This window comes from Nicotiana tabacum, chromosome 8, assembly GCF_000715075.1.
Source record: "Nicotiana tabacum cultivar K326 chromosome 8, ASM71507v2, whole genome shotgun sequence".
NCBI classification, from domain to species: Eukaryota; Viridiplantae; Streptophyta; class Magnoliopsida; order Solanales; family Solanaceae; genus Nicotiana; species Nicotiana tabacum.
The window spans coordinates 190,166,066-190,176,154 of NC_134087.1; the positions used below are offsets into that span (position 1 = coordinate 190,166,066).

Consider the following 10,089-nt stretch of genomic DNA (forward strand, 5'->3'; position numbering starts at 1 on the left):
TTTTCACTTTCTATTATTACTTATTTAGAGACAGACTTGTGTATTTCCATTAAGACTTTATTTTAGGTATTCTTAGATAGTCTGTGACACACCAAATTCTGGGTAGTATTGTATTTCAAATTATGTAGCAAATATTCGGTTAATGATTAAGTTTTCGTCTTCTGCATTTCTGGTTATTTAGTTTATTTTGTTGCTTAAATCACTTATTACTTTGAATTATTGAATATGCTTAATAAAAAGGGATAATGAATTTATAATACTCGGCTTGCCTAGCTTTCATCAGTAGGCACCATCATGACTCTATAGGGTGGGAAATCCGGGTTATGACAGGAAATCTTTGAAACCCGTCGTCTGGTATTCTGGTGGATCATCACCCAAATGCACAAAAGACATGTATACTGTCACCAATTCTTTTTTACGAGCCTAACTCCACACAGAGATTCCAATTTTCAGAAAACTAGTTACAAAACCAGCATTATAGGGCTGGTCTGCATTGTTTGGTCAAGCTGCTATTTGAACTCCTATGCTAATTATCTCCAAACAAGATTTCCATCCACAATCACTCAAAAATCCACTCGTAGACGGATGTCCCAAGATTTCCAATTGGCGTACCCAATTTCTCACCACCATTCCTCTTCCTTCCACTCTCTCTTCAAACCCTTCTGGTAATTTAATCTTATTTCCTTCTTTCTCTTCGAATTTCTCCACGCCCATCTTTTTATATGCCTCTCTTAGTACTCAAATAAATCTGTGTTGGCTCTACTCTAAACCAAGCACGAGCTCATTGATCTGCTCTTGTGAGAACTTAGTGTTTGTTCCAAACGATGTGAATATTACTGAAGTAGCATCTTGCTTGTCGAGAAATTCTAGGCATTCATGACGATTTTTGTTTGGCTCAAAAGATTTTAAACACTTTTTAAGCAAATCCATCCAAGAAGATGAATGGGTTAATCCAAGTTAAAGATAATTTACTCTAGATCCGAGATGAATAATATGAATTAGAAAACATAGCCGGATATAAATGTTGACGGCGATTATGGCCAAATTTAATAACATAAAGAAAGATACATTAAGTAACAAAAATGTGAATAAAGGAAAAGATTCTACCAATGTTCAGTGAGATGGATCTTCTTTCATTTAATAAAGGTGAATGATAGACAAATACAAGAACCTTAGGACCCTTTTGGATCTGATGAAGATATGAGATCATTGATCCTCTTCTTTATTTGGAGAGGTATGTTTACATATTTTCTAGAAAGAGGGAGAGGGAGAGGGAGAGAGCCCCCCCCCCCCCCCGTGGGAATTTCCTTTTGCATGTATATATAGTCGAAATAACCCTCTTACCCCTGCTGAGACTTGACGTGTTTGGGTAAGTGGGGTTTCCTTGTCGTGGGAAGGCATTGCCCTCATTGATATGTCGAATGCCTTAAAGGAGGGATGAGGTTAACTCTATTCACCTCTTCTATACGGTGGCAAGAATGAGGTTGTGGCCACCCTGGTCAAAGTGGTCAGATTTTGACCAATACAGTTAGTCCCTCTGTTCGTCGGGGTCGTGCCTCGTCGGGCCCAACGGACGGAACACGCATACGACGTAGTTTAGAGGAATCTGACCCCTCATTCTGTTCCTTAGTTGCGCTCTACGTATTTTGGGTGGCGCGGGAAACAGGCACTGTGACTGAGGCAATTTTTAATGAAGCGCGAACGAAAGCTCGTGAGGCTCGTACAAATTGTGGATACGACGTGGCGACATCCAAAGCTAATGAGGGGTACGGATGGTGATGTTGACGAGCCTTATGGAGATGGTAATGATGACGGTGGCGATGACGACACTGAGTGAAAAGATAGTTGTCTCTTTTGACTATTGATCCATGCCGTATGTAATCCGCAACTATTTTCGCAGTGACTTTGTATAAAGAAGAATTTTTGTTGTTATTCGCCTTGTACTTTTGTGTTTTTAATTTTCGCGACTTTGGTGCAAGGTAGATTCCCACGTGATGAGTCCCAGTGTTTCTTTCCCTTTATATTTTCTGACAGTACCAGATCTTAGGAAACTTTTGAACTCTCTTTGGCGATGGCTCGTAGCACCGAGGGTGCGTTTTCAAACTTTTATCGAAATATCATTCCGTAGTTGTCCGATCGAGGTAGGACTCTTCTTTTTGGCGAAGGCCCATGGCCTTAGAGGGTATTATTTTGATCTTGTCGAAATATTGACCCGTCATCGTTCGATCGAGGTCGAACCCTTCTTTTTAGCGAAGGCCTTTGGCCTTAAAGGGTGTTGTGTTGAGCTTGTCGAAATGTGAACCCGTCGTGGTTCAAACGAGATCGAAGATTTATTCGGATGAGGTCGAATGTAGATTTGGACGAGGCCGAATGTTGATTTGGACGAGGCCGAATGTTGATTTGGACAAGGACCAAGGTTGATTCGGACGAGGCTGTGTTATTTCGAACGAGGCCGAATGTTAGTTCGGACAAGGCCGAATGTTGTTTCGGACGAAGCCGAATGTTTATTTGGACGAGGCCAAAAGTTTATTCAGACAAGGCCGAATGTTGTTTCGATCAAGGCCGAATGTTGATTCGGACGAGGCGAAAAGTTGATTCGGACGAGGCCGAATGTTGATTCGGGTGAGGTTGAATGTTGATTCGGACAAGGCTGAATGGTGTTTCAGTCAAGGCCGAATGTAGATTCAGACGAGGCCGAGTGGTGGTTTGGATGAGGCCGAATGTTGTTTCGGTCGAGGCCAAATTCTTTTTCATTGTAGAAGGCCCTTGGCCTTAAGGGTGTTATTTCGAACTTATCGAAATCTTAACCCGTCGTCGTTCGATAGATGTCGAACTCTTCTTTAGCGACGACCCTTGGCCGTAGGGTTGACCTATTCTTTTTTGGAGACGGCCCTTGGCCGTAAGGGTCGATTCAGACGAGGCCAAAATTTGATTCGGACAAGGCCGAATGTTGGTTTGGACGAGGCCGAAAGTTGATTCGGGCAAGGCCAAATGTTGTTTCAGTCGAGGCCGAATGTTGATTCGGACGAGGCCAAATGTTGTTTCGATCGAGGCCGAATGTTGATTCGGACGAGGCCGAAAGTTGATTCGGACGAGGCCGAATATTGATTCGGTCGAGGCCGAATGTTGATTCGGACGAGGCCGAATGGTGTTTTGGTCGAGGCCGATTTCTTTTTCTTTGGCGAAGTCCCTTGTCCTTAAGGGTGTTATTTCGAACGTATCGAAATTTAACCCGTCATCGTTTGATCGATGTCGAACTCTTCTTTGGCAACGGCACTTGGCCATAGGGGCCGACCTATTCTTTTTTGGCGACGGCCCTTGGCCGTAAGGGTCGAGCCCCTCTTTTTTGGTGATGGATCTTGGCCGTAATGTCGATTCGGACGAAGCCGAATGTTGTTTTGGTCGAGGCCGAATTCTTCTTTTTGGCGATGGCCCTTGGCCGTAAGGGTCGACCTATTATTTTTTTGCACCGGCCCTTGGCCGTAAGGGTCGAGCTCCTCTTTTTTGGTGATGGCTCTTGGCCGTAAGGTCGATTCGGACGAGGCCGAATGTTGTTTCAGTCGAGGCCGAATTCTTCTTTTTGGCGATGGCCCTTGGTCGTAAGTGTTGATTCGGACGAGGCTGAATGTTGGTTCGGATGAGGCCGAATGTCATTTCGGACGAGGCCGAATTCTTCTTTTTGGCGACGGCCCTTGGCCGTAAGGGTCGAGCCCCTCTTTTTTGGCGATGGCTCTTGGCCGTAGGAGTCGACCTCTTCTTTTTGGCAAAGGCCCTTGGCCTTAAAGGGTGTTATTTCAAACTTATTAAAATGTTAACCCTTCGTCGTTTGGTAGATGTCGAACTCTTCTTCTTGCCGAAGGCCCTTGGCCTTAAAGGGTGTTATTTCGAACTTATTGAAATGTTAACCCGTGGTCGTTTGGTCGATGTTGAACTCTTCTTCTTGCCGAAGGCCCTTGACCTTAAAGGGTGTTATTTCGAACTTATCAAAATGTTAACCCATCGTCGTTTGGTCGATGTCGAACTCTTCTTCTTGGCGAAGGCCCTTGTCCTTAATGGGTGTTATTTCGAACTTATCAAAATATTAACCCATCGTCGTTTGGTGGATGTCGAACTCTTCTTCTTGGTGAAAGCCCTTGGCCTTAAAGGGTGTTATTTCGAACTTATTGAAATGTTAACCCGTTGTCGTTTTGTCAATGTCGAACTCCTCTCCTTGGCGAAGGCCCTTGGCCTTAAAGGGTGTTATTTCGATCTTATCGAAATGTTAACCCGTCGTCGTTTGGTCGATGTCGAACTCTTCTTCTTGCCAAAGGACCTTGGACTTAAAGGGTGTTATTTCAAACTTATCAAAATGTTAACCCGTCATCGTTTGGTCGATGTCGAACTCTTCTTTTGGTGAAGGCCCTTGGCCTTAAGGGGTGTTCCTTGAGGGAGTCCCAATTTGCTTAATTTTGCTGGCATTGGAGAATATGACGTATTTTCTGGGGGAGTCCCAGTTTGCTTAATTTTGCTTGCATTGGAGAATATGATGTATTTTCCGGGGGAGTCCTAGTTTGCTTAATTTTGCTTGCATTGGAGAATATGATGTATATCCTGGGGGAGTCCCAGTTTGCTTCTACTTCTATTCCACTTAGAGAAATAGTTAGTTAAAACAAAATAAAAGCGTTTGTTACCTCGATTTGATCGGTCGACGAGTGGAGAGGAGTGACCATATTCCCTTCGGTTATGCTTTCAGTGGCCGCTACCAATTTTGGTGTGGCTGTCCGCTTTAGTAAAGTTCATTTTTTTTGTTGTACAGATAGCATATTATGATATTTCAAACATAAAGTTAAGATTGCTCCATCTGCCCGCTTTTTCCACTTCAACGTTCTATGGGCTGTCATTTTCTTGAGTTTGTTTCGTGCAATTGAAGCCCTTGATTTGCCATTTAAAGAATGCGGAAGTTGTATGAATGTTCTCTTATACGGATAGTATATTAAAAGTTTGAAGCTGCAAAAGCGAAAGAGAGTTTAAGAAAGCTATTTCGTCTTTCCATGTTATGGTAGACAACCGTACTATTTAATATCTACCATGAACAGAACGTGAAACTGGAATTGAATTCCAGATCTAGAGGAAACTAAAATTTTAACTAGAAAATCCCCACATACGGCGCCAAATTTTTTGGCTCAAAAGATTTTAAACTCTTTTTAAGCAAATCAATCAAAGAAGATGAAGGGGTTAATCCTAGTTAAAGATAATTAACTCTAGATCCGAGATAAATATTATGAATTATAAAACATAGCCGGATATAAATGTTGATAGCGATTATGGCCAGATTTAATAACATAAAGAAAGATGCATTAAGTAACAAAAAATGTGAATAAAGGAAAAGATTCTCCCGATCTTCAGTGAGACGAATCTTCTTTCATTTAATAAAGGTGAATGATAGACAAATACAAGTACCTTAGGACCCTTTTGGATCTGATGAAGATATGGGATCACCAATCCTCTTCTTTCTTTGGAGAGGTGTGTTTACATATTTTCTAGAAAGAGGGAGAGGGAGAGGGAGAGCCCCCCTCCCCTATGGGAATTTCCTTTTGCTTGTATATATAGTCGAAATAACCCTCTTACCCCTGTCGCGACTTGACGTGTTTGGCTAAGTGGGGTTTCCTTGTCGTGGGAAGGCATTGCCCTTGTTTCTGTGTCGAATGCCTTAAAGGAGGGATGAGGTTAACTCTATTGACCTCTTCTATCCGGTGGCAAGAATGGGATCGTGGCCACCCTGGTCGAAGTGGTCATATTTTGACCAATACAATTTCTGTCACTAGATTCGTGTGATTCTAGCAGCATATGAAGTGGACCAACAGCCCACAATGGCTTCTTGTATTTTTCATTATTGGCAAGTAATAAATCAAGGTACTTTCCTTCCACATCTCTATGGGAGTTCATGAATTCTCTAGAGTTGAGTGTCCATTCATGTGCCATTCTAACGAACAATGCCTCAGCTCTCCATCGTAGGAAACTCGTCCTGCAATTGCCAAACTATTTGGTCATGATCATCATCAACAACAATGTAATCATGATCATGACATTGACGGAGCAAAGAGTATCTAGTAAAAGCTTAATCGGAGTGAAAAATATAAGACTCGACATTTGGAAATGAAAACACATCCCCCATAGAATGCTTCATAGCATTGTCCTGAATTAGTACCAATCCTTTGCAATGGTGGAGAGTTCAAGGCATATTTTACGAATGGGATCTTCAAGTTTGTGTATCAAACACAGCAATCGAAAGCACACTAGCGCCAGCACTTTCGGTATCTTCTGTTTCTGAAGGAGAAGATGGTATCAAAAGGTCATTGAAATGAATGTCAGAGGCCTTGAGATCACTTTGGACGCGCAGTTTCAAATCTTGGTTTTGATCAACAAGGCTGAGGAAGTGTACTGGTATATTATGAGAGGCGATGAAACGAGCAAGAACGAAGAACTGATTGAGACGGCTATATTCAAGAAATGGAACCATGACCACAATCACGTGATAAAAGAAGAAATGAAAATTGTACAATGAGCTTTGGCTTAACGATGGGAAATGCCTTATCTTATATGGTCAAGTGCCAAAATTCACGTGATAAACATGATGCCATATGCAGATCTGGGAAATAAAAACAAGAGATATTTCTTTTTTGACTATTGATCAGTAGTTGAAGTTCATTGGCCTGATTAATTTTGCTAAATAAGTCCAGTAACTTTAGAATATATATATATATATATATATATATATATATATATATATCCTTAAACAGGCGAAAAATGTTCTGAATAAAATTAACTCTACAAGATTATTGTATGGATGATCGGTTTGTGAATATTTAGTGAAAGTACATGAATAATATTATTTGTCCATGCCTTTTAATGAAGTGAACAATATCTAATTGAGTTAGTTATAATTGTTTGATGACATAATTCTCATGACAACTCGAGAAGAGCTCTAGACAAAAGTGTGACAACTCGAGAAGAGATCTAGACAAAATTGTGACAACTCGCGAAAAGCTCTAGACAAAACTTTGTTTCGGACTGCAAATTGAACATTTAACAAGCATATTTGTATTAACCATTAATCTTTTTATACCTAAAAGGTTCTGAGCCTAATAGACAATTCGTTTTTTGCACACCTTTGAGACAGACTTATTACAGTTTTGCGGTCAAGAGTGCCTTTTGCTAATTAAGGTGCTCTTTTGAGTCTACTTCTACTACTATAAAAAACTACTCTTGCATATCATAAGAAATAATTGTTACTGAAAACAAGATTACATATTGAATAGAAAGAAAAATAGTACTACTATAGAAAATAACAAAGTCTAAAAACACCCAAAAAAACTCCAAAACATTAGAAAAAGAAAAGATGGAGTATACAAAGAGAGAAAACAGTAAACTAGCTATACGATGAACTATTTTCATCTGTGTGCCAATTCTATCCTATATTTTAGACTAAAGGTGTTAATCGGGCCGGGTTGACCCGCTAACAACCCGATTCAACCCGGGCCAACTCGTTACTGTGCATATGTGTGCGGGTTGGGACGGGTTGGACGGGAGGCGGGCTAGTAACGTTAAGTTTTCGCCAAACGGGTACCTGAACCCGCCACAACCCGTTAAGGGCTTAACGGGTTCTTAACGGGCCTCAGCCCACGATAGCCCGCAAATTAATTAGAAGTACTATATACTATTCAATAAATATATCAAAGTTACTTAAATATTGTGAATTTTTTATATTGCATAATGTCTTATACTCTTATTCAATATTTTTTATATAGACTTATGCATTTATGTTAATATGTTTTATGTTTTAGACTTTTAGTTTGCAAATTTTAGATTTTTAGTTTGTTCTTTTAATTCTAACCCTTAAAAGTTCAATTCTAATCTTTAATTTTAACCCTTAAAAGTTTGAAAACACTTAAGTACTTAACTATCAATAACATTAAAAAAGAAAAATATAAGATAATTAAAAATAAAAAAAAAACGAAAGCCCGACCCGCCCAAACCCGCTAGGCCCGAACCAGTACGGGCCCTATAGGACCCGAAAAATCCCAACCTGCCACCAACCCGTTAACTTCAGCCCGCTTACAACCCGCCTGTAACCCTAACGGGCTGACCATTTTTGTGTCCAGCTCGTCCCAGCCCTCCCGATAAACACCTTTATTTTAGACTATCTCCTTTGAAGGCTTTAAGTCATTCCCTTGTGGCTTTGGTTCTGCATCATCCACGAACTTCTTCCAGTACCAATGTTCTCTCCAAACTTGAGACATCTCTTCAATTGGTATATTCTTTGTTTTGGGCACGTACAAGTAGACAAACACAGTCATTATTAACACAAACGCCGCAAAGAAGATAAATAGACCAAACTTCATCCCACATAGCAACTTCAAGAATATTTGTGCAACTCCGAAAATGAAAAACATGTTCATGGATACAGTAATACGTTGTGCTGCAGATCGAACTTCCAATGGAGAAATCTCACTCGGAACCAACCATCCTAACGGACCCCATGAATATGCAAAGTTAGCAACGAATATACAGATGCAGACAACCACTAAAGCTGCAAACCTAAGTGGCAAATCTGTTGCATTCCCTGTTGTTCCGAATTTTGCCCCAATAAGAGCTGCCACTACTGTTTGGAATATACACATGAAGATGCCACCCCAGAAGAAGAGCATTCTCCTCCCAAACTAATCTGTACAAAATACTGAAATAAAAGTTGCACCCACGTTGATACAGCCAGTGATAGCAGCTGACATAAGCGAAGCGTTACTCTTAAACCCTAATGTTTGGAATAGCACAGGAGCATAGAACATGACCACGTTAATTCCCGTAAGATGTTGTAACGATGGAATCAAAATTGACAAAACCAACTGCGGTCTATACTTTCGGACGAATAAAAGATTATTCCATGGCCTTTCTACTTTCTTGGATGCTTCATTCGCCATAACAAGGTCATTAAATTCAGCATTCACATTATCAACTCCTCTTATCTTTTTCAACAATTGCTCTGCCTCCTCTTTCTTTCCCCTGTCTATCAACGAAGTCGGACTATCAGAGAGAAACAGTGAGGAAACCAGGATAACTAGTGCTGGCACGGCTGCACCTCCTAAGCTAACCCTCCAACCCCAACCGCCAGACATTTTGCTAGTTCCAAAGTTGACCAAATTCGCTGTGAGAATCCCAATGGTGATAGCCATTTGGAATAACACGTTGAAAGTCCCTCTGTATTTGTAGGGAGCAACTTCTGACAAATAAATAGGGACAGATTGATTAGCAAATCCGACACCAATCCCCAAAAGAATACGACCGAAGATGAGCATGCTAATATGGATAGCAGCAGCGTTGAGGACGGCGCCTATCAAGAAAAAGAGACCTCCAAGGGCCATAGTAACTTTTCTACCACGTTGTTTACTAACATGAGAAGCAACAATGGACGCAAACAGGGCAGCCACGTAAAGAGAAGACGTGAAAAGGGTCAACAACTGGCTGTCGAACTTACAGTACTGGTTGGTCGAGGTGTTCAAAGCCTCTTTTTGGTAAACAGACATGAAGAAGCATTTGAGAAAAGGATCCATGGAAGTAACTCCACCTGAAATTCCAATGTCGTAGCCAAAGATCAACCCTCCCATTGCTGCCATGATACAAGTCATGGCTCCGTACACTGTTAGCTTCCCTGGGTACTCATCTGGATTGTATCCGCCACCGCCGGGGATAAAGTGCCCACCAGCCATGAAGATATTGATCAAAGAAAATACTATGCAGAACAAAGAAAGTAAGATTATATAAAGTGTTTGAGATGGTGTCCGTAGGCGTGGAGAAAGAGGGGTATATATAGATATCAAAAACCAAGATCGGTTTATAACTTGCAAAACTAGTTGGATTAGGATATCCTTTTATTCTTATTTTGTATTTTTTTGTACTTATAGCCTGTTTGGCTAAGCTTATTTTTGGCCAAAAGTCCTTTTTTTGGACAAAAGCACTTTTAGCCAAAAATTGAGGTGTTTGGGCTAGCTTCTGGAAGGAAAAAAGTGTTTTTGAAGAGAAGCAAAAGTAGTTTTGGAGAAACAGAAAAAAGTA

At 40.8% G+C, this 10,089-nt stretch overlaps 2 pseudogenes; both read right to left on the minus strand.

Moving 5' to 3' along the window:
* Nucleotides 1–321: 321 nt before the first annotated feature.
* LOC142163455 (zeatin O-glucosyltransferase-like) lies at nucleotides 322–8,129 on the minus strand (annotated as a pseudogene).
* A 45-nt stretch (nucleotides 8,130–8,174) lies between these two features.
* On the minus strand, nucleotides 8,175–9,743 carry LOC107818895 (sugar transport protein 12-like; annotated as a pseudogene).
* Between the last annotated feature and the right edge of the window lie 346 nt (nucleotides 9,744–10,089).